We start from the raw sequence: 24,230 nt of genomic DNA, 5'->3' as shown, positions 1-24,230 counted from the left end.
AATAAAATCCAGCCCTTGTACTTAACAACCAAAATAGCTTCAGCAACTATGTTTGCTGAAGACAGCGCCATCTTCCAGGGTTTTACTTATCTCACCATGTTGAGGAACCTGGGTGAGATATACAGCCCTTCTAGGACTTTTACTTTACACATCACGACAGTAGTCAGTTGGCCGCTACCTATCTGCGCCGTCGTCCACCCTCTTGCAGGTTTAATCGGGGATGCCCTCTGTGCTCATGTTCCTCCACCATGGCTGCTGTGGCAGTTCCAGCTCCATCAGCAGCAACTTAAATGTAGAGTCGCTATTGAGCAGCTTTCTTCACCCGCCTAGTGAAGAAACTACTCACCAGCAGCAGCTAGACCTGGAGCAGCAGGTAGTGGCATACTTGGATAGCACCCTGCCACCCCACATTGAAGATACGCTGGACTACTGGGCAGCCAAACTGGATTTGTGGCTGCAACTGGCAGAGTTTTCCCTGGAAAAGCTGTCCTGCCCGCCAGTAGTCTGGAATCAGAGCGGGTGTTTAGTGCGGCGGGGGCCATAGTTACCCCAAGAAGAACTCGCCTGTCCACCCAAAATGTGGAGAGACTGACCTTTGTCAAGATGAATCAAGCGTGGATCAGCCAGGATTTCCACCCACCAATGCCTGATGCATCAGACTAGATCATCCATTGTGCCAGACCAACACTTTGACAAAAAAGACCGGTTTCTTCTGGCTACCTGCCTCAGCTACTATTCTGATGCTGCCACCCGCCTGATGCTACACATCTGATGCTAAGTGCTCCTTCTTTCACCCACCATCTTCAGCTGGTACTATTATTGCCACCCACCTTCCCACTCTGTCATAGGGTCACTCTGTTGTCTCCTGATGTTGCTGCCACCTCCACACTATGTCACCTTGCCACTCTGTGATCTCCTGATGCTGCTGCCAATTCCACACTATGTCACTTTGCCACTCTGTGGCCTCCTGATGCTGCTGCCACCTCCACACTGTCATTGTGCCACCCTGTGGCCTCCTCCTGATGCTGCCGACACCTCAACACTCTGTCATTGTGCCACTCTGTGGCCTCCTGATGCTGCTGCCACCTCCACACTGTCATTGTGCCACTCTGTGGCCTCCTCCTGATGCTGCTGCCACCTCCAGACACTGTCATTGGGCCATTCTGTCATCTCCTCATGCTGATTCCACCTCACCACTATGTCATAGGGCCACTCTGTGGACTTCTCATGCTGTTCCCACCCTCCCCACTTCATGACTGGGCCACCATTTTGCCTTTTGGTGGTGGACATCATCATTTATTTGACCCTTCTTCTGATTTGTCAGAAGGAAGGAAAAATGATATGAACAATGGATTCTGTCTATGTAATAGCTGTAACGCCTGCATGACATGGTCCCTATTTTGCATCAGAATTTGCTCATGATTTGTTAGCCAAAAGCAGGAGTGGGTACAAAACACAGAAGACATGCAAATATTCCATTCACGTGTCATCTGTTTTGAATCCACTCCTGTTTTTTTGGGCTTTAGCAATACTGATAGATTACTGACCAAATGCTGACCGAGTGAAGGCGGATGCTCCACAGACAGGATCCATTTTCTGGGGTTTATTGTTCTGACGCATCAGAGGAAGGGCAAAACAATCAGTGACGTCAACACAAACTTTCTGCTGACACCCTCTCCACTCTGGCTCTACATATATAAGTGTTTAATAGAACAGGTTCTGTAGACATCTATGTGGAATCAGCTGCCGACGGTGTAAAGGGAGTGCGCTTCTTCTTAACACTAACATTGACCTGTAAGGCTGAGTACATACTTGAGTTATTTGGTCAGTTTTGGCCCCGTAACTGCCCAAATAAGTGAAGTGTACAGTGATTCTAAGAGCGACGCCTGTCATCTGTATGTCATACTGACTCACATTATTGTTTCACTACCACACCAGACTCCCTATGAGTGTTACTGCAAGGCACAGTGTTCTACACCACTATAAAGGCTCTCTGCAGCCAGGAAATATCAGTTTTTAACTCGATTCCCCTTGAATAAATTCAGATCGAACAGATTTTTTGGAAAAATTTGGCAAACCGGCCAAATCTCATTTTTGCGAAATTCGCTCATCTCTAGAATTTTCTCGAAAAATTTGGCGAACCGGGCGAATCAAATTTTTTTGAAATTCGCTCATCTCTAATAATCATAATCCTCTCTATTATGTTACAACAGCACAGCAGTCCGGACTGTGTATTTCAGTGCAGCTTGGAGCGCTGACAGAGGGGGAACTGGGGGCAGTAGAAAAAAAAATTTACAATCTGGACTCCTTATCTGCAGTACTACTTGTGTATTACTGTAGATAATAGTCCAAAATTGGGGTGACAGATTACCTTTAAAACACTTTGAATAATCAGATTTTATTTTGACTGCACAACCCCTTTAGCCCATGTCTCAAAACTTTTAGCTGTGATTTCAATAATAATATATCTATTGCTTTCAGAGGGTCTCTATGCAAGAGCCACATATGGGCGCTTTTGTTAATTTGAAGATGGCAACGTGCTAATCATACAGCATTTCTATAGAAAATGCCTCACCAGTTTGCCAGTCTAAACCAGTAATTATGATCCATGGGAATCATTAGCATCTGGCATATCATTTAATAGACAGCAGTAAGTGCTAGTTTTCCCTTAAGGTGCCAGTCGCCTCCCTTACTTACATGGCTCCTATGCAGCTGTGCAAATTACACATATAGCACAGCACTAGCCAAGATAGTAAAAGCAAATTTATTGATTCAAAGCATAGTTATATACTAGCTACTTATTTGGCAGGGAAGGAAGGGTGAGAACACAACTTTAAAAGAAGCTTTAATGATAAATAGTACAGCTCCAAATGTACAATCTGCTGTTGGCTTCTTTCAGTCTCTGGGCACACTGGTGCATGGATATCTGCATCATTCTCTATAATGCTCTATAATGCTCTATAATGCCCTCAAGGAACCTCAAAAGGTCATGTACTGAGTATTTTTTTTGAAAATTGCACAAGGGATTTACCTAGGGTACAGCCACATGTTCACGTTTCCTTATGCAGTTTTGTAAGACAAAACCAGGAGTGAATTAAAAAAGGATTAGAAGTTGTATCTGTCCTTTATACTTTCTTTTTTTATTATGAACCATACCTGATTTTGGCTTCCAAAACTGTATCAAGAAAGCTGAAGGCTGTGACCGTACCCTTAGTGAATGCATAGCACCCACACTGAATTCTGACCCATTCATTTCGAAAGGGTCTGTGTACAAGAGCGTTGCTTTTCACGTATCATTTCTGCGTTCAGGAAAAATCGCAGCATGTTCTATATTCTGCGTTTTTCATGCAGCCCTGGTCCCTTAGAAATGAATGGGGCTTCAGTGAAAAACGCATTGCATCCAGATGCAATGCGTTTTTTACTGATTGTTGCTAGGAGATGTTGTCTGTAAATCTTCAGTTTTTTTCACGCGTCAAAACTGATTGCACCCACGCGGAAAAAAATTAAACACTGAATGCATTTGAAGACAAAACTGACTGAACTTGCTTGTGAAATGGTTTCACTGAACGCATCCTGAGCCAATTCATATTGTTCGTGTGAAAGAGGCCTTATGTCACTAAATCAATAATTAGCCACTGTTTTCTTTATCTTGAAGATGTGGTCTCCCAGGGTTCCTGAAGGCAGTGTTGGACTGGGGAACCTAGGGCCCACCAGTAAAATTTATTTTGGGTGCCCACCATATGGATACATTAAAATATAATACATATTTTAGCAATTTTTTTTATATGAACATAGGCTGGTTGAGGTGCTGTACATTGAATATATGTATGTAGTGCAGTAAGTCTACTGTGTTATGTGCCACTTGTGCAGGGGGTGGGAGACTAGGGGCCCACCTTGCTCAGGGGCCCACCGGGGGATTCCCCTGTACCCCTGTGGGCCAGTCCGAGCCTGCCTGAAGGACTGACTTGCACTAATGCAAAGCAAGAGGAGTTCAGCAGAAATGGTGTGCATTACCATAACTACTACCAAAATATTTATCTTAGGACCTTCTTTATTTGTCTCGCCATGTTCAGATAAGTTGGATTAGCACCTCAATGTTGATGAAAGGGATTTTATAAAATATTATATACTTTGTAGAAAAAATGTAAGTTGTAACCTGTTTGTCACAGAATCATTTGTCACATAGATATTTGCCACATATTTCATACGTCGTAATTAGAGTTGAGCGAACACCTGGATGTTCGGGTTCGAGAAGTTCGGCCGAACTTCCCGGAAATGTTCGGGTTCGGGATCCGAACCCGATCCGAACTTCGTCCCGAACCCGAACCCCATTGAAGTCAATGGGGACCCAAACTTTTCGGCACTAAAAAGGCTGTAAAACAGCCCAGGAAAGAGCTAGAGAGCTGCAAAAGGCAGCAACATGTAGGTAAATCCCCTGCAAACAAATGTGGATAGGGAAATGAATTTAAAAAAAAAATAAAAATAAAAAAATGACCCAATATCAATTGGACAGAGGTCCCATAGCAGAGAATCTGGTTTCACGTCAGCAGAGAATCAGTCTCTTCATGCCATAGCAAAGAATCTGGCTTCATGTCAGCACAGAATCAGTCTCTTCATGCCATAGCAGAGAATCTGGCTTCATGTCAGCACAGAATCTGTCTTCATGTCATAGCAGAGAATCAGGCTTCACGTCACCCACCACTGGAACAGGCCACTGTCACACATTTAGGCCCCGGCACCCAGACAGAGGAGAGCGGTCCCGTAACAGAGAATCTGGCCTTATGTCAGCGCAGAATCTGTCTTCATGTCATAGCAGAGAATCAAGCTTCACGTCACCCACCACTGGAACAGGCCACTGTCACACATTTAGGCCCAGGCACCCAGTCAGAGGAGAGAGGTCCCGTAACAGAGAATCTGGCTTGATGTCAGCACAGAATCTGTCTTCATGTCATAGCAGAGAATCAGGCTTCATGTCACCCACCACTGGAACAGGCCACTGTCACACATTTAGGCCCAGGCACCCAGGCAGAGGAGAGAGGTCCCGTAACAGAGAATCTGGCCTTATGTCAGCGCAGAATCAGTCTTCATGTCATAGCAGAGAATCAGGCTTCACGTCACCCACCACTGGAACAGGCCACTGTCACACATTTAAGCCCAGGCACCCAGGCAGAGGAGAGAGGTCCCGTAACAGAGAATCTGGCCTTATGTCAGCACAGAATCTGTCTTCATGTCATAGCAGAGAATCAGGCTTCACGTCACCCACCACTGGAACAAGCCACTGTCACATATTTAGGCCCCGGCACCCAGACAGAGGAGAGAGGTCCCGTAACAGAGAATCTGGCCTTATGTCAGCGCAGAATCTGTATTCATGTCATAGCAGAGAATCAGGCATCACGTTACCCACCACTGGAACAGGCCACTGTCACACATTTAGGCCCAGGTACCCAGGCAGAGGAGAGAGGTCCCGTAACAGAGAATCTGGCCTTATGTCAGCGCAGAATCTGTCTTCATGTCATAGCAGAGAATCAGGCTTCACACGTCACCCACCACTGGAACAGGCCACTGTCACACATTTAGGCCCCGGCACCCAGACAGAGGAGAGCGGTCCCGTAACAGAGAATCTGGCCTTATGTCAGCGCAGAATCTGTATTCATGTCATAGCAGAGAATCAGGCTTCACGTCACCCACCACTGGAACAGGCCACTGTCACACATTTAGGCCCAGGTACCCAGGCAGAGGAGAGAGGTCCCGTAACAGAGAATCTGGCCTTATGTCAGCGCAGAATCTGTCTTCATGTCATAGCAGAGAATCAGGCTTCACGTCACCCACCACTGGAACAGGCCACTGTCACACATTTAGGCCCCGGCACCCAGACAGAGGAGAGCGGTCCCGTAACAGAGAATCTGGCCTTATGTCAGCGCAGAATCTGTATTCATGTCATAGCAGAGAATCAGGCTTCACGTCACCCACCACTGGAACAGGCCACTGTCACACATTTAGGCCCAGGTACCCAGGCAGAGGAGAGAGGTCCCGTAACAGAGAATCTGGCCTTATGTCAGCGCAGAATCTGTATTCATGTCATAGCAGAGAATCAGGCTTCACGTCACCCACCACTGGAACAGGCCACTGTCACATATTTAGGCCCAGGCACCCAGGCAGAGGAGAGAGGTCCCGTAACAGAGAATCTGGCCTTATGTCAGCGCAGAATCTGTATTCATGTCATAGCAGAGAATCAGGCTTCACGTTACCCACCACTGGAACAGGCCACTGTCACACATTTAGGCCCAGGTACCCAGGCAGAGGAGAGAGGTCTCGTAACAGAGAATCTGGCCTTATGTCAGCGCAGAATCTGTCTTCATGTCATAGCAGAGAATCAGGCTTCACGTCACCCACCACTGGAACAGGCCACTGTCACACATTTAGGCCCCGGCACCCAGACAGAGGAGAGCGGTCCCGTAACAGAGAATCTGGCCTTATGTCAGCGCAGAATCTGTATTCATGTCATAGCAGAGAATCAGGCTTCACGTCACCCACCACTGGAACAGGCCACTGTCAAACATTTAGGCCCAGGTACCCAGGCAGAGGAGAGAGGTCCCGTAACAGAGAATCTGGCCTGATGTCAGCGCAGAATCTGTATTCATGTCATAGCAGAGAATCAGGCTTCACGTCACCCACCACTGGAACAGGCCACTGTCACACATTTAGGCCCAGGCACCCAGGCAGAGGAGAGAGGTCCCGTAACAGAGAATCTGGCCTGATGTCAGCACAGAATCTGTCTTCATGTCATAGCAGAGAATCAGGATTCACGTCACCCACCATTGGAACAGGCCACTGTCACATATTTAGGCCCAGGCACACAGGCAGAGGAGAGAGGTCGCGTAACAGAGAATCTGGCTTCATGTCAGCACAGAATAAGTCTTCATGTCATAGCAGAGAATCAGGCTTCACGTCACCCACCACTGGAACAGGCCACTGTCACACATTTAGGCCCCGGCACCCAGACAGAGGAGAGGTTCATTCAACTTTGGGTTGCCCCGCAATATAATGGTAAAATGAAATTAAAAATAGTATTGAATGAGGAAGTGCCCTGGAGTAGAATAATATATTGTTAAGGGGAGGTAGTTAATATCTAATCTGCACAAGGGATGGACAGGTCCTGTGGGATCCATGCCTGGTTCATTTTTATGAACGTCAGCTTGTCCACATTGGCTGTAGACAGGCGGCTGCGTTTGTCTGTTATGACGCCCCCTGCCGTGCTGAATACACGTTCAGACAAAACGCCGGCCGCTGGGCAGGCCAGCACCTCCAAGGCATAAAAGGCTAGCTCTGGCCACGTGGACAATTTGGAGACCCAGAAGTTGAATGGGGCCGAACCATCAGTCAGTACGTGGAGGGGTGTGCACAGGTACTGTTCCACCATGTTAGTGAAATGTTGCCTCCTGCTAACACGTTCCGTATCAGGTGGTGGTGCACTTAGCTGTGGCATGGTGACAAAACTTTTCCACATCTCTGCCATGCTAACCCTGCCCTCAGAGGAGCTGGCCGTGACACAGCTGCGTTGGCGACCTCTTGCTCCTCCTCTGCCTTCGCCTTGGGCTTCCACTTGTTCCCCTGTGACATTTGGGAATGCTCTCAGTAGCGCGTCTACCAACGTGCGTTTGTACTCGCGCATCTTCCTATCACGCTCCAGTGTAGGAAGTAAGGTGGGCACATTGTCTTTGTACCGGGGATCCAGCAAGGTGGCAACCCAGTAGTCCGCACACGTTAAAATGTGGGCAACTCTGCTGTCGTTGCGCAGGCACTGCAGCATGTAGTCGCTCATGTGTGCCAGGCTGCCCAGAGGTAAGGACAAGCTGTCCTCTGTGGGAGGCGTATCGTCATCGTCCTGTGTTTCCCCCCAGCCACGCACCAGTGATGGGCCCGAGCTGCTTTGGGTGCCACCCCGCTGTGAACATGCTTCATCCTCATCCTCCTCCACCTCCTCCTCGTCCTCCTCGTCCTCCAGTAGTGGGCACTGTCTGGCCACATTTGTACCTGGCCTCTGGTGTTTCAAAAAACCTCCCTCTGAGTCACTTTGAAGAGACTGGCCTGAAAGTGCTAAAAATGACCCCTCTTCCTCCTGGGCCACCTCCTCTTCCATCATCGCCCTAAGTGTTTTCTCAAGGAGACATAGAAGTGGTATTGTAACGCTGATAACGGCGTCATCGCCACTGGCCATGTTGGTGGAGTACTCGAAACAGCGCAACAGGGCACACAGGTCTCGCATGGAGGCCCAGTCATTGGTGGTGAAGTGTGTCTGATCCGCAGTGCGACTGACCCGTGCGTGCTGCAGCTGAAACTCCACTATGGCCTGCTGCTGCTCGCACAGTCTGTCCAGCATATGCAAGGTGGAGTTCCATCTGGTGGGTACGTCGCATATGAGGCGGTGAGCGGGAAGGCCGAAGTTACGCTGTAGCGCAGACAGGCGAGCAGCGGCAGGGTGTGAACGCCGGAAGCGCGAACAGACGGCCCGCACTTTATGCAGCAGCTCTGACATGTCGGGGTAGTTGCGAATGAACTTCTGCACCACCAAATTCAGCACATGCGCCAGGCAAGGGATGTGCGTCAAACCGGCTAGTCCCAGAGCTGCAACGAGATTTAGCCCTTTATCGCACACCACCAGGCCGGGCTTGAGGCTCACCGGCAGCAACCACTCATCGGTCTGTTGTTCTATACCCCGCCACAACTCCTGTGCGGTGTGGGGCCTGTCCCCCAAACATATGAGTTTCAGAATGGCCTGCTGACGTTTACTCCGGGCTGTGCTGAAGTTGGTGGTGAAGGTGTGTGGCTGACTGGATGAGCAGGTGGAAGAAGAGGAGGAGGAAGCTGAGTAGGAGGAGGAGGAGACAGGAGGCAAAGAATGTTGCCCTGCGATCCTTGGCGGCGGAAGGACGTGCGCCAAACAGCTCTCCGCCTGGGGCCCAGCCGCCACTACATTTACCCAGTGTGCAGTTAGGGAGATATAGCGTCCCTGGCCGTGCTTACTGGTCCACGTATCTGTGGTTAGGTGGACCTTGCCACAGATGGCGTTGCGCAGTGCACACTTGATTTTATCGGACACTTGGTTATGCAGGGAAGGCACGGCTCTCTTGGAGAAGTAGTGGCGGCTGGGAACAACATACTGTGGGACAGCAAGTGACATGAGCTGTTTGAAGCTGTGTGTGTCCACCAGCCTAAATGACAGCATTTCATAGGCCAGTAGTTTAGAAATGCTGGCATTCAGGGCCAGGGATCGAGGGTGGCTAGGTGGGAATTTACGCTTTCTCTCAAATGTTTGTGAGATGGAGAGCTGAACGCTGCCGTGTGACATGGTTGAGATGCTTGGTGACGCAGGTGGTGGTGTTGGTGGTACATCCCATGTTTGCTGGGCGGCAGGTGCCAACGTTCCTCCAGAGGCAGAGGAAGAGGCCGAGGTGGCGGCAGCAGCAGCAGAAGAGGCCGAGGCAGCAGCAGAAGAGGCCGAGGCGGCAGCAGCAGAAGGGGCAGCATGGGGAGCCTGAGTGACTTCCTTGTTTTTAAGGTGTTTACTCCACTGCAGTTCATGCTTTGCATGCAGGTGCCTGGTCATGCAGGTTGTGCTAAGGTTCAGAACGTTAATGCCTCGCTTCAGGCTCTGATGGCACAGCGTGCAAACCACTCGGGTCTTGTCGTCAGCACATTGTTTGAAGAAGTGCCATGCCAGGGAACTCCTTGAAGCTGCCTTTGGGGTGCTCGGTCCCAGATGGCGGCGGTCAGTAGCAGGCGAAGTCTCTTGGCGGCGGGTGTTCTGATTTTGCCCACTGCTCCCTCTTTTGCTACGCTGTTGGCTCGGTCTCACCACTGCCTCTTCCTCCGAACTGTGAAAGTCAGTGGCACGACCTTCATTCCATGTGGGGTCTAGGACCTCATCGTCCCCTGCATCGTCTTCCACCCAGTCTTGACCCCTGACCTCCTGTTCAGTCTGCACACTGCAGAAAGACGCAGCAGTTGGCACCTGTGTTTCGTCATCATCAGAGACGTGCTGAGGTGGTATTCCCATGTCCTCATCATCAGGAAAAATAAGTGGTTGTGCGTTAGTGCATTCTATCTCTTCCACCCCTGGGGAAGGGCTAGGTGGATGCCCTTGGGAAACCCTGGCAGCAGAGTCTTCAAACAGCATAAGAGACTGCTGCATAACTTGAGGCTCAGACAGTTTCCCTGATATGCATGGGGGTGATGTGACAGACCGATGGGCTTGGTTTTCATGCGCCATCTGTGCGCTTTCTGCAGAAGACTGGGTGGGAGATAATGTGAACGTGCTGGATCCACTGTCGGCCACCCAATTGACTAATGCCTGCACCTGCTCAGGCCTTACCATCCTTAGAACGGCATTGGGCCCCACCAAATATCGCTGTAAATTCTGCTGGCTACTGGGACCTGAGGTAGTTGGTTCACTAGGACGTGTGGCTGTGGCAGAACGGCCACGTCCTCTCCCAGCACCAGAGGGTACACTAACACCACCACGACCATGTCCACGTCCGCGTCCCTTATTAGATGTTTTCCTCATTGTTCCCGTTCACAACAATTTTGAGAATGGCAAATTTGGGAATGCTTTTTCAACCCAGAACAAAAAGTCTGCTTTTACGGTCACTACAAATAACTTGACCAGCTAAAACTGTGCAGATTTGGTTGAATAGAGATGTGAGACCTGTTTTTTTTTTTTGCGCTGTGTGACAGTTATAGGTTTAATCACAGAATGACACTTCTATCAGCACGCTAGCGTGTGTCTTAGGTTTTTCTGAATCACACTATCAATACCTTCAATGTAAGATTTTCTTTTTGGGATAGATTTCAAGTAGGCCTCAAATACCACAAACTAGTAATTTTGAGAATGGCAAATTTGGGAATGCTTTTTCAACCCAGAACAAAAAGTCTGCTTTTACGGTCACTACAAATAACTTGACCAGCTAAAACAGTGCAGATTTGGTTGAATAGAAATGTCAGGTCTATTTTTTAGGCGCTGGGTGACAGGCTCAACTTGCCCCTGATGTAATATATGGCCAAAAAATAACCACACTGTTGATGGTTAAATGCACTTGGGTGACACAGGCTCAGCCTGCACCAGATGTAGTATACGGCCAAAAAATAACCAGACTGTTGATGGTTAAATGCACTTCTTTGACACAGGCTCAGCCTGCAGCTAATGTAGTATATGGCCAAAAAATAACCAGACTGTTGATGGTTAAATGCACTTCGGTGTCACGGCCAGGCCCATGACCGTGACTTCTTACCGCATGCTGTTGCCGGCGGTTTTGCATGGGTCTTCAACCACGGGTGAGGGCCGCTTGTCTGTGGCCTCACTTGTGGTTGCCGCGGGCAACCAGTGTTGGGGTTTAGCAGCAGAGCAGCCTGAGCGTTGCTAGGCAGCTTGCTGCCCTGGCATGCGGTCACACCTAGCAACCTTTTTGTTAGGTGTGTGTGTTGTGTGCACTGTGTTGTATGTTATTGTGTGCACTTTCCCTTATGTATGTGTGTTTCCCTTCTGTGGCATTGGAAGGGTTAACTTCCTTCCCAGTGTGGGTGTGATGTCACTGGGTGTGTCTTACCTTTGGGTGTGGCCACTTTGGCCTATTTAAACCCTCTCTCTAGCAGGGCTCAGTAGGTTGCTTCAGTCTTGCTAGCTGAAGCAGTCTCCTGTGCTTTCCATTCCTCTGTGAGAGCCACCACTGTGGTCATAGGTTTAAGTTCAGGTTTTATGTCTTATTAAGTTTATGCTCACCTGTTTGTGTGATGTCTGGGTGATGGTCTGTTGGGATTTTCCTATGTTGGTTTGTGCAGCTAATGGTTCTGGATTCTCTGTGTCAGGGATCCAGTCAGCAAGGCTGTGGCAGGTTGGTTGAGCTACTGAGTTCACCTGCCATTTCCGTTAGTCTGTTTATGCTTCCCCTTTTTCCCAACAGCTTGGCTGTTGAGACTCCTGCTCCTCCGTGACTAGGAGGAGTGGGTTGTCTTACTCAGCTCCTAGCTTAGGGCCATCTTGAGGGCTAGCAGGGACTTTTAGGTTCCAGAGCATGAGCCCTCCTACCATCAAGGTTGGCTCATGTAGCTAGGAGCCAGGGTCAGGTTAGGGATGCGTTTAGGAGGTGACCTGCTCCCTAATCCTGTCTTCCTGGCTGAGCAGCCATACCATCACCTGGCTACACACGGCTGAGGATTTCCCACATTCTCAGCCGTGACAGTATGACCACAGCGGCTTCTCGCGTGGCGTTCCCTCGAAAGAGGGTAAAGCATGCACCGCTATCTGCGGATGGGGTGCATGCGCGTTCTCCGGAGGGAGAGCGTTATGGGGCTTTCACCATTTACGGCGCGGTGAGTGGCATTCCCCGCCATTCCTTGCTCACCGTTGTCCGTGTTGGTGTCCCCTTTTGTTTGTCTTTCCCCTCCCCCCCTCCCTTTGTTTCCTTTGCCTCACCAACCTTCCCCTTTTTGTTGTTGGGAGGGGCTTTGAGGGGTGGGAGTAGTGTTCCCTCGTAAGAGGGTGTAGCATGTACTGCCGTCTGCTGAGGGGTACATGCGCGCTCTTCGGAGGGAGAGCGTTTTGGGGGTTTCGCCGCTGACGGCACGGTGAGTGGCTTTTCCCCGCCACTTCCTCACTGTGTTCGTTTGGCGTCCCCTGATATTTTTAGAACACGTGGTGTTTGTTTGGTGTGCGGTCTGCACGCCTTCGGAAGAGGGTGCAGCATGCAGTGCCATCTTCTTGTGGCCTGCATGCGCGTTCTCCGGAGGGAGAGCGTCCCGGGGGATCACCGTTAACGGCACGGTAGGTGGCTTTTCCCCGCCACCTTTCCTTCCGTGTCCGTATTGGTGATCCCTCGTCCCTCTCCATGTTCCCATCTCTGGTCGTTTGCTGGCAGCTCTCCGTAAGTGGTCCAGCTGCGTGCTGGTTAGGAGGGTCTGCTGGCAACGACTAGAGTGGGGACGTTAGTGGAGAGTCCCCTCGTCCACTCTCTGTGGTTCCATTCCCTTGTCGCTGGTGCGGGCTGCAGGCCTCGTCGGACTGGCTAGTGTGAGCTGGGAGAGGATGCAGCTGACAGTGATCCCCTGGGAACCATGTCCTGAGAGTGGACGTCTCCTTCTCCCATCCCCTTGTGTGAGTCCCTCACCAGTTTCCTTTTTTTTGGTGGGGGGGCTTTGAGGGGTGGGAGTGTCACGGCCAGGCCCATGACCGTGACTTCTTACCGCATGCTGTTGCCGGCGGTTTTGCATGGGTCTTCAACCACGGGTGAGGGCCGCTTGTCTGTGGCCTCACTTGTGGTTGCCGCGGGCATCCAGTGTTGGGGTTTAGCAGCAGAGCAGCCTGAGCGTTGCTAGGCAGCTTGCTGCCCTGGCATGCGGTCACACCTAGCAACCTTTTTGTTAGGTGTGTGCACTGTGTTGTATGTTTTTGTGTGCACTTTCCCTTATGTATGTGTGTTTCCCTTCTGTGGCATTGGAAGGGTTAACTTCCTTCCCAGTGTGGGTGTGATGTCACTGGGTGTGTCTTACCTTTGGGTGTGGCCACTTTGGCCTATTTAAACCCTCTCTCTAGCAGGGCTCAGTAGGTTGCTTCAGTCTTGCTAGCTGAAGCAGTCTCCTGTGCTTTCCATTCCTCTGTGAGAGCCACCACTGTGGTCATAGGTTTAAGTTCAGGTTTTATGTCTTATTAAGTTTATGCTCACCTGTTTGTGTGATGTCTGGGTGATGGTCTGTTGGGATTTTCCTATGTTGGTTTGTGCAGCTAATGGTTCTGGATTCTCTGTGTCAGGGATCCAGTCAGCAAGGCTGTGGCAGGTTGGTTGAGCTACTGAGTTCACCTGCCATTTCCGTTAGTCTGTTTATGTTTCCCCTTTTTCCCAACAGCTTGGCTGTTGAGACTCCTGCTCCTCCGTGACTAGGAGGAGTGGGTTGTCTTACTCAGCTCCTAGCTTAGGGCCATCTTGAGGGCTAGCAGGGACTTTTAGGTTCGAGAGCATGAGCCCTCCTACCATCAAGGTTGGCTCATGTAGCTAGGAGCCAGGGTCAGGTTAGGGATGCGTTTAGGAGGTGACCTGCTCCCTAATTCTGTCTTCTTGGTCAAGCAGCCATACCATCACCTGGCTACACACGGCTGAGGATTTCCCACATCCTCAGCCGTGACATTCGGTGACACAGGCTCAGCCTGCAGCTGATGTAGGATATAGCACAAAATAACCACACTATCGATGGTTAAATACACTTGGTGATAGCTCGTGCTGGCGCACCACAAGTCACAAAATGGCCGCCGATCACCCCAGAAAAAAAGTGATCTAAAAACGCTCTGGGCACCCTCAAAAAAGTGAGCAAGTCAATAATAGCACTTCAATGATCCACAGCTGCAAATCGATCACAGAATGAAGTCTTTTGGAGGAGTTAATCTGCCTAATCTCGCCCTAACGTCGCAGCTGCAACCTCTCCCTATACTGATCATAGCAGAGTGACGTGCGGCGCTACGTGACTCCAGCTTAAATAGAGGCTGGGTCACATGCTGCACTGGCCAATCACAGCCATGCCAATAGTAGGCAAGGCTGTGATGGCCTCTTGGGGCAAGTAGTATGACGCTTGTTGATTGGCTGCTTTGCAGCCTTTCAAAAAGCGCCAAGAAAGCGCCGAACACCGAACCCGAACCCAGACTTTTACGAAAATGTTTGGGTTCGGGTCCGTGTCACGGACACCCCAAAATTCGGTACGAACCCGAACTGTACAGTTCGGGTTCGCTCATCCCTAGTCGTAATTAATTTGTGGAAGATATCCAACACAATCTGCATGAAAAAGGTAGCTGGCTATATAAATAAACCTGTCTGTCACATCACAGCAGTGGCACACTCCTGGTTACATATAAAAAGATTTTTTGAGCCAAAGCCAGAAATGGATCCAGCAGGAAGAAGAAATATAATTCCTTCCTTTACATTTCCCATTCCATTTGAATCAACTTCTGGCTTTGGCTACGAAAACTACATAAACACTAGTGACATTTTTCCAAAGATACAATGTGTGTGAAACCACCATTACTAAAATATTGATTGCAACTGTGTACATTTGGTTTTGGCTTTTGTGGTATTCCATAAACCTAGGTCTGTAAATATCCATTGTAATTCTACTACCTTTGCTCTTAGCCTTTGTGGTCTTCCATTAATTCAAGTCTGTAAATGCATTATATATTTAGTACCCCAGACCTGGGGGTATCTGCAATTGTTATATGTAATGTTATGTTTTGCAATGATATGTTATGCCCAGTATTCCAGCATGCAGAATTATGGTTGGCAGGGACAACCTGTAGTTCCCCTCTTGAGTGGGCTGGTCCTGCTTACTGCCAGGAGGAATATTTCTAGCTAGGACAGTGAAGAGCACATCAAATTGCTCCTACTTCTAGAGTCTTAGGGGCCAGCAGGAGAATCAATGCTCCTGTGAGAGCACTACTTCAGAGAGACTGCAAGATTACCAGGATAACTGGACAACTGCAAGTGTAATACAGAAAGCAGAGTAACCAGCAAGTCACAGATTTACAGACTCTGCTGCAGGTGAGGGATTACAGTTTAGACACCCATCACCTATATAACAACACCGACACAGCCTTAAGCTTCATCTATCATGAAATATTGGAATCCTGAGAATGTCGCAAAGAGTGAGACAGACTGGCCTCTATTAATTTGTGTAGGGCTCTAATTATCAACCCTTCTACCTTTAAAAAAAGGGACTCCACGACAGCAAAATCCGAGTTGCACATTTTTCTTTCACTTCTCAGGTTATGCCAATACCTAGCCTGAGATTGTGTTGAAATTTTTGATGACCCATATATAAGCAATAGACTCAAACGCACCTAAGCTCCTTGTGCCCCCCCAGTGGTGTTACCAGGATTCTAGGTGGAAGAGCCACACGTGGGGGATCCATTATTTCCTGTTAATTAGCAACATTCAAATCTGGACCTGCCACAAAGACACTAATACATCTGATTGGCAGTGTGCCTGGGTGTCTGTGATTCTGGGACTCTGTATAGAGTCACAAACCCAGGATAGATTCTACTCTGTTGCAGTTAATTGGACTCAAACACAGCTGAGCCCTGCAGCCAGGGCACTATTTAGGCTACTTTCACACTTGTGCTAGCAAGGTCCAGCAGGCTGTTCAGGCAGGGGAACAGCCTGCCTTATCCGTACTAATGCTAGTCCATATGTGCCGTGGGAGTCGGCTCCGGCCGCATTCACTATAAAGAGGACAGATCTGACTGTAGCACGGCAAACATGCCGAGAGGCGGACGGACAAAAGCTTCAGCATGCTCCCCTATATAGTGAATGGGGCCGGAGTGGACTTCTGGTGGCACATATAGGCCAGCGTTACAACGGATCCGGCAGGATGTTCCCCTACCAGAACAGCAGGCCAGACCCTGCTGGCACAGGTGTGCAATTAGCATTAGTTTGTTTACATAGAGAAGCCACTACCTTACTTCCATCAAGGACTGCCCCTCAAGACTCTTCTTTATTATATTTCCCCCTGGAAGCTAGTTTATAGTCTAGCCATTGTGAATGTGCAGCACTTCTGTCCTTAACCTTTTCTCTCCACAGTATTGGGAGGGAGAGACACTTTGCTCCGCGTCTTTGGGAATTTGCTGCCATGTAATGTTATGTTTTGCAATTATATGTTATGCCTAGTACACCAGCATACAGAGGTATAGGTGGCAGGGACAGGGTTGACCAACCTGTTCTTCCCCTCTTGATAGAAGTGGGCTGGTTCTGCTTCCTGCCAGGAGGGGGAGTTCTAGCTCTGACAGTGAGAAGGACAAAAGGTGTCTCTTCAAGGAAATCCTCCTCTCCTTAATCTGCACTTCACTAGCTGACTCTGACATAAGAATCCAGATGTCGGGGTGTATATTTTAGATAATAAAATGCAACAAAAGGGTGTTTCTCCCTTATGGCAGGCAAACTCTTCTGTTCAATTCTTTGAACAGGTTGCATTACTTACAATACACTTCCACAATGTCCACCTTGGGATGTGGAGACTCTTACAGGTGATCAAGATGCTTCAATGCATATCCAGGCACCAAAGGCTACTCCTGGAAATATGTGCCATAGAGCCTATAAGTCTATTTTAGACAGTTATCTCTAATGGACTTTCCCTACATCCCCTTCTCTCATCTGGCATGCTTCTGTATGTGTTCTGGCCCTGTCCTGGGTGTACCTGTTCGAGGATAGGTAAGCTTGAGTGTCAGCTTCATGCATGAGCTTCCTTTCCCTAGCCCTAGCTAGGCTAGACTAGCTGATAAGACTAACAAGAATGATCCAACTCTACTATTTATATAGAGGGTTACACAAGCTCCATCTAGTGGTGGCTATGAATATGGCCTGTTATTACAATGTGCATATAAGAAATACATTAAATTCATACATTACACGGAAAGTTATTTTCTTTGTAGTTAGCAGTTTACTTTAAGCAGGATGCTGCATTATTTGTCATTGTAAGGCTACAGTCACACAACGCGTGATGGGTGTCTTTTTAATGGCTGTTACACGTCTGTTAAGAACAATGGTAGTCTATGGGGTTATTTACATGGCAGTTTAAAGCTAGTGAATAATGGACAAAAAAAATTGAACATGTTCTATCTTGCCCATTCACTGACTGACAGTCCCATACAATTGAAACTAATTTAAAACTATGTCCTATTGTAGCAGTTTTTCTTCTTTTAAATATTTTCTCCTCTTTTACCTTGTTGATTCCCTTTATGTATTTAAAAGTTTCTATCATATCCCCTCTGTCTCGTCTTTCTTCCAAGCCATGTTAAGGTCCTTTAACCTTTCCTGGTAAGTTTTATCCTGCAATCCATGTACTACAGTAGTTTAGTAGCTCTTCTCTGAACTCTCTCCAAAGTATCAATATCCTTCTGGAGATATGGTCTCCAGTACTGCGCACAGTACTCCAAATGAGGTCTCACTAGTGCTCTGTAGAGCGGCATGAGCACCTTCCTCTTTCTACTGGTACTGCCTCTCCCTATACATCCAACCATTCCGCTAGCATTTCCTGCTGCTCTATGACATTGTCTGCCTACCTTTAAGTCTTCTGAAATAATGACCCCTAAATCCCTTTCCTCAGATACTGAGGTTAGGACTGTATCACTGATTTTATATTCTGCTCTTGGGTAGAGTTGAGCGAACACCTGGATGTTCGGGTTCGAGAAGTTCGGCCGAACTTCCCGGAAATGTTCGGGTTCGGGATTCGAACCTGACCCGAACTTCGTCCCGAACCCGAACCCCATTGAAGTCAATGGGGACCCGAACTTTTGGGCACTAAAAAGGCTGTAAAACAGCCCAGGAAAGAGCTAGAGGGCTGCAAAAGGCAGCAACATGTAGGTAAATCCCCTGCAAACAAATGTGGATAGGGAAATAAATTAAAATAAAAATTAAAAAAATAAAAATTAACCAATATCAATTGGACAGAGGTCCCATAGCAGAGAATCTGGCTTCACGTCAGCAGAGAATCAGTCTCTTCATGCCATAGCAGAGAATCTGGCTTCATGTCAGCACAGAATCAGTCTTCATGTCATAGCAGAGAATCAGGCTTTACGTCACCCACCACTGGAACAGGCCACTGTCACATATTTAGGCCCCGGCACCCAGACAGAGGAGAGAGGTCCCGTAACAGAGAATCTGGCCTTATGTCAGCACAGAATCAGTCTTCATGTCATAGCAGAGAATCAGGCTTCACGTCACCCACCACTGGAACAGGCCACTGTCACACATTTAGGCCCAGGCACCCAGGCAGAGGAGAGAGGTCCCGTAACAGGGAATCTGGCCTTATGTCAGCGCAGAATCAGTCTTCATGTCATAGCTGTGTGACAGGTATAGGTTTAATCACAGAATTAGACTTGTATCTGCACGGTAGCGTGTGTGTTAAGTTTTTCTGAATGACACTATCAGCACCTTCAATGTAAGATATCCTTTTTGGGATAGATTTCAAGTAGGCCTCATATAGCATAAACTACTTAGTTATTTTGAGAATGGCAAATTTGGGAATAGTTTTTCAACCCAGAACAAAAACTGTGCTTTTACGGTCACTACAAATAACTTGACCAGCTAAAACAGTACAGATTTGGTTGAATAGAAATGTCAGGTCTATTTTTTAGGCGCTGGGTGACAGGCTCAACTTGCCCCTGATGTAGTATATGGCCAAAAAATAACCACACTATTGATGGTTAAATGCACTTGGGTGACACAGGCTCTGCCTGCACCTGATGTAGTATATGGCCAAAAAATAACCAGACTGTTGATGGTTAAATGCACTTCGGTGACACAGGCTCAGCCTGCAGCTGATGTAGGATATAGCAAAAAATAACCACACTATTGATGGTTAAAAGCACTTGGTGGTAGCTTGTGCTGGCGCACCACAAGCCACAAAATGGCCGCCGATCACTCCAGAAAAAAGTGATATAAAAACGCTCTGGGCAGACTAAAAAAGTGAGCAATTCAATATCAGCACTTCAATGATCCACAGCTGGAGATCGATCACAGAATGAAGTCTTTTGGAGGAGTTAATCTGCCTAATCTCGCCCTAACGTCGCAGCAGCAACCTCTCCCTACGCTTGAATCAGCAGAGTGACGTGCAGCGCTACGTGACCCAAGCTTATATAGAGGCTGGGTCACATGCTGCACTGGCCAATCACAGCCATGCCAATAGTAGGCAAGGCTGTGATGGCCTCTTGGGGCAAGTAGTATGACGCTTGTTGATTGGCTGCTTTGCAGCCTTTCAAAAAGCACCAAGAAAGCGCCGAACACCGAACCCGAACCCGGACTTTTACGAAAATGTTCGGGTTCGGGTCCGTGTCACGGACACCCCAAAATTCAGTTCGGGTTCGCTCATCCCTACTCTTGGGTTTTTATGCCCCAGGTGTATTATCTTGCACTTATCAACATTACATTTTAGTTGCCAGATTTTTGACCATTCCTCTAGTTTTCCTAAATCCTTTTCCATTTGGTGTATACCTCCAGGAACATCAACCCTGTTACAAATCTTTGTGTCATTAGCAAAAAGACACACCTTACCATCGAGGCCTTCTGCAATTTCACTGATAAAGATATTAAACAATATGGGTCCCAGAACAGATCCCTGAGGTACCCCACTGTTAACAAGACCATGGTCTGAATATACTCCATTGACTGCAAACCTCTGTTGTCTGTCCCTCAGCCACTGCCTAATGCATTCAACAATATGGGAGTCCAAGCTCAAAGACTGCAATTTATTGATAATCCTTCTATGTGGCACAGTATCAAAAGCCTTATTAAAGTCTAGATAAGCAATGTCTACTGCACCTCTGCCATCTATTATTTTAGTCCCCCATTTAAAAAAAATCAATAAGATAGCTACCAAAGAGTTACCTGTACAGAACAGGAAATCTAAGTATTATTAGGCCTAGTGGCCAGTGTGAGAATTGCAGGATTATATGTATTTTTTAAATATAGATCATGACATAGACCCCTGTAGTGACATCACACATTACACTTATCAATGCAGTCCTTCTTCTGTGGATCTCTTTATCTAGGACTATCAAGAGAACAAAAGAACTGTCATACTGGCATCCCAGTTCTACACCTACTATTATCATAAATACTATCTTTCAGATAACACCTTTTGTTCACAGCAGCAGCCATTTGACTGACTATCTAAATAGTAGTTTTATCTCTCTTTGGTGACTGCTACAGAAGGACAATATTTTGTATTAATTTTCAATGGCACAGTGCTGTCGAAATTAAAAACAGCAAAGAATTCTGTTTTCCATGAATATTGAGATAATTCCCCTTTCTAATGGAAGTGTCCTTTTAACACTTGTTTTCCAATGATCCGTGTGAACCATGATTGCTGTGTGATCAGAGTGAAGAAAGTGAGAGGATAAGCTGGTGTGTACAGTCTCTTTTAAATTAGCTCCATTAGGTCAGCTTATCAGTCTTATTCAGTTAGACTTGGAGAATTCAAATCAGTGGAGTGAAAGAAACTTTAAAGTTATGAGACATAAAATGCAAAAGAACTCACTTGGAAAAAAGGATTTTCTTTACTGTTTGCTAAATTAAATACAATTCAGGAGGGAAAAATTCCCCTTGTGTGGTCTGATAACTCCAAGGCTCAGTAGAGCTCTGAACATTCTAATCTGTGTGGTGACAGCATGCTTATTTCAGGTGGTAGGATTTCCTGAAAAGGTGAGTCTTCAGGTTACTTTTGAATGTTTGGATTTTCGGGGAGCATCTGATGTGCTAGGGTAGAGAGTTCCAGAGTACGTGAGATGCACATGAGAAATCTTGTAGTCAACTCTGTGAAGAACAGATAATAGGAGAGCAGAGGAGAAGGTCCTGTGAGGATTGGAGATTATATGTGGGGATGTATCGAGAATCATATATATAGTTGTTAGTATTTTAAACTGAATTCGCTGAGCAATGGGGAGTCAGTGAAAAGATTGGTAGAGAGGAGGCAAAGGAGAAACAAGGGGAAGGTGAATTAACTGAGTTTTGATGCGAATGAGAGAAATGAAGGCGGTGATAGCTGGATAAAGAGGATGAGTCCAGGGAGGGCTTCTTGAGAATGGGTGTGATGGTTTTATGTTTAAAAGAGGAAGGGAAGACACTAGTGGTTAGCGATAGTTTGAAAAGGTGGGTTACGGCAGGGATAACAATAGTGGTGAGGTTGGGGATGAGGTGGGATCGGATTGGGTCAACAGCACAGGTGGTGAGGTGTGACTTAGAGATTAGGGTGGAAATGTTTTCTTTTGTGACTGTGGGTTATGTATGAAGAGCACTGGACAGAAGTGTGGGAGGGAAGTGTGGGTAGTTTGAAGCATTCACAGATTTAGTCGTTTAAGGGCTTGTTTTTTTACTGGACAATTTGTACTTTCTAATGGCACCATTTACATTTGCAAACAATGTAATAAGAAGCTGGAAAAAAATTCAAATGGTGTGAAATTATTTATCAAAAACATCAATTCCGCCACAGTTCTATGGGTTTTGTTTTCACTGTGTTTCCTATACTGTAAAACTAACATTTTACCTTCATTCTCCAGGTCAGTATAATTACACCAATACCACAGTAATATTGTTTTTCTTGTGTTTTAATACAGAAAAATATAAAAAACGTTTGAAAAAATGTTTTTTGCTTTGTATTGCCATATTAAGATCCCCATAACATTTTTTATTATTATGTCTATGGAGCTGTTTGAGGGCTTATTTTCTGCAGGACGATATGTAGTTTTTATTGATACCATTTTTAACTGTGTACGACTTTGTATTCAATTTGTTTGGGAAGGTTAAGTGACAAAAAAAAATGGAGAATCGGCCATTTTGATGTTTTTTCCATTACGCCATTCGCTGTATGGGATAAATACTTTTATATTTTAATGGTACAGGAATTTTCACATACAAAAATGCCTATAATGTTTATTTTTTTGTTTATTTATTTTTATTTGGGTGAAAGGGGGTGAATTGAATTTTTATATTTTTAAAAACTTATGTTCTTTCTTTTACACTTTCTAATAGCCCCCCTAGGGAACTTGAACAAGCAATCATTGGATTGCTTATCTCATAGACTCCAATACATTAACATTGGAGTCTATAAGTATTTCACTATGTTCATATGGAGCCCTGGTTGCTGTGGCACCCCCTGTGCTTGCAAGCAGGCGTCATATATATATATACTTGACTTCCACCATATATTTACAGTGAATGGTCGGGAACGGTTTAACCCCTTCAGCCACTGTGATGTACCAGTACGTCATGGTGGTTGTGGTAATGTATGAAGTGGGATGCTGCAGTGAGCCTTCTCTATATGCGGTGGGTGCCGGCTGTAACATACAGCAGACACCCGGCTGCAATGACGGGGAATGGCGATCAACCAAACCCCTGTGAGGTAAGGCAGAGGGATGCGGCTCCCTTTGCCTTCCAAACGGAGCAGCCGCATTGACATTGTGGGGCTCCGATCGGTTACCATGATAGCCTAAGCATTACTGAAGCTCCCCAGGCCTGCCATAGTAAGCTTCCTGCCATTCACCCTAATATATCTCCATTAGGGTGAATGGAGCAAGGTATCAAAAGATCCCATGTTCTAGCCCGCTAAGTGTTCTAAACGTTACAGTTAAAAAAGTAAAAAAAAAGTTTAAAATTTTAATTACACAAAATAATAAAAGTTTAAATCACCCCTTTCCCAGTTTTACACATAAAAATATATGAACAATGAAAAAATAAATATATCAGGTATCACTGCATCTGAAAATGTCTGAACTATAAAAATATAAAAATATTTCCTGTGCAGTGAACGCCGTAACAAAAAAAGAAAAACACATGATTCACAATTTTTTTTATCACATTGTGCCCCCAAAAAATTGAATCACAGTACCACAAAATTGGTACCAATAAAAACTACAGTTCGTTCCTCAAAAATAAGGCCTCATACAGTTCTGTAGGCTGTAATATAAGAAACGTATGGCTGTAAAAAAATGGCGATACATAGAAAATTTTGTGTTATTTTTTAAGTAGTAAAACAAAAAGAAATACAAGTTTTGTATCGTTGTGTTTGTATTAAGCCGCAGAATAAGGACAACATGTCATATATAAGTGCACTATAAAAGCTGTAATATCAAAACCCAAAAAACCTTTATGGAATTGTGTTGTTTTTTTTTATTCAACCCAAAAAGGATTTTTTTCCCATTTTCCAATACAAGACGTAGTAAATTAAATGGTGTCATTAATAAAATACAACTTATCCTCCAAAAAATAAGCCTTCATATGCCTACATAAAAGGAAAATTGAAAAAGTTATGGCTATTGCAACGTGCTTGACTCGCACTAGACATTTTCACCAATAAAACGGTTGGGTCAATAAAATATGAGCGAATTTCTCATAAATTCAATTTGGTGGGTTTGCCGAATTTTCCAAAAAGATTAGATTTGATCCAAATTTATTTGTGACGAATCACGTTAAACTGCTATTTCCTGGCTGCAGAGAGCCTGTATAGTGGTGTAGAACACTGTGCCTAGCAGAAACATGCATAGGGAGTCTGCTGTGGTAGTGAAACAATACTGTGAGTCAGTATGACACGCAGATGACAGACGTCGCTCTTAGAATCACTTCACACTTCACTTATTTGGGCAGTTATGGGGACAAAACTTCCCAAATAACTCAAGTGTGAACTCAGCCTTACAGGTCAATGTTAGCACC

The sequence above is a fragment of the Bufo bufo genome, chromosome 4 (genome assembly GCF_905171765.1).
Source record: "Bufo bufo chromosome 4, aBufBuf1.1, whole genome shotgun sequence".
Taxonomy (NCBI): Eukaryota; Metazoa; Chordata; class Amphibia; order Anura; family Bufonidae; genus Bufo; species Bufo bufo.
This window is presented reverse-complemented; position numbering follows the sequence as displayed.